This window comes from Plasmodium gaboni, chromosome 1 (assembly GCF_001602025.1).
Source record: "Plasmodium gaboni strain SY75 chromosome 1, whole genome shotgun sequence".
Taxonomy (NCBI): Eukaryota; Apicomplexa; class Aconoidasida; order Haemosporida; family Plasmodiidae; genus Plasmodium; species Plasmodium gaboni.
The window spans coordinates 261240-263065 of NC_031481.1; positions in this window are offsets into that span (position 1 = coordinate 261240).

The window sequence follows — 1826 nt, forward strand, 5'->3', positions numbered from 1 at the left end:
AAGTATAATAAATAACAGACACAAAAAAAGAACAGAAACATTTTTCACCTTCAAAAAAATACTTCTATATATATTTTTTATTTATATTCTTTATTTTATAAATTACAAGGTAAAAAAAGAAATATAAATAAGAATATTTTATGCAATATAATTATATATATATATATATATATATATACACCTAAATGTGTATATATTTATTTATTCATTTATTATATATTTACTTATTTATTTTATTTATTTATTTAGTACTCATTAAATAAGCATACTCATGAACAACACGAAATATACAAAATATCGAGCAATAAAAAATGGAGGCAATTATCCGAATCTTCTGATGATTTTCAAGAACCTTTAGACTATTTTGAAAATGTTCAAAAAAGAGTAAAATTATTTTATAATATAGATAATATTGATGAACTTGATATAAATTTTTTGTATAAAAATATTTCAGAAAAATCTAAATTAAAAGATAATAAAATAATAAACCATTATGGAAACCCTCAGAGTAGTATGAGTTGTGAACCTAATATTAGTTATGATGATAATATAAGTAGTAATTATATTATGAGTTCCAATAATATTAAAACTGACAATGATAACCTCAGTAATAATTATGATATTTATAAACAGAATATTATAAGATATAATAATAATAGTAAAACAAATCTATATGATACAAATGACGACTTTTTTAACCACAAAAGTAAGTGGAATAAAAGTTTCGAAACATATTTAATAAATTATCATAATGAAAATGGATATTTTCAAGTCTATGAAACAGCAGATGATGAAATTATATTAACTAATATAAAAACTCATGATGTTGAATTTGAAAAAAATTCAAATAATAAATCTAAACAAAAAAAGTTTAACACAATTGATCATGAAATATCTCATAAATATAAAGATTCAAGTACAAATAAAAATTTCTTAAAAAATATATCTATATTAAAATACAGATATAATAAGGGTAAATGTAATATTAATACCAAAAAACTTTGGGCAAAATGTATTAAAAAAATAAAAAAATTCAAATTAAAAAAAATCATTTATCACATATTATATATGTTAGGTAGTGCATTAACTACTTATTTGTGTCTTGGTGCTTTAGGCCCAGAAATGGTTAATCGTATTGGTGTTAGTCTTATAGCAGGTGGATAAGAAATGTGTTGTAGTAATATGAAGAAAATATATAAATATAAACAAATAAATAAATAAATATATATATATATATATATATATATATATATATATATATATATATGTGAATATTATTTCTTCTTCATAATTTAAATAATAAAAATTTATGTCTACCTTCATCTTAGATTTTATATTAATTACAATAAATTGTTAAATAACTTAATTTATGTATGTTTATAAATATTTTCGTATTCATTTTTAGTTCAATAAATAATTCTCCAATGCAATATAATCAAAAATATAAAGTCTTATTTGTAATATATATATATATATATATATAATTGTCCCTATATGTGAATAAAATAATAATATGTTATTAAAAAATATGTATTATGTTTTACATATTTACCATAGGAATATTTGTATTTTTTTATATGTATAAAATAAATATTCTTTTTATTTATAAAACTATAAAACGTCTTTGAATTAAAAAATATTTTATTATATTTTCTTCCACGTCTAATCATATTATATTGAAATAAGCATCATAAATATATATATATATATATATATATATATAAGGTAATAAAATAAGTTTGAATACCTTTTCCAATTCAATTTTATATTTTCAATTTATATTAAAAAATACCCTTTGGAATTTATAAAGAATTATTTGCCCTTTT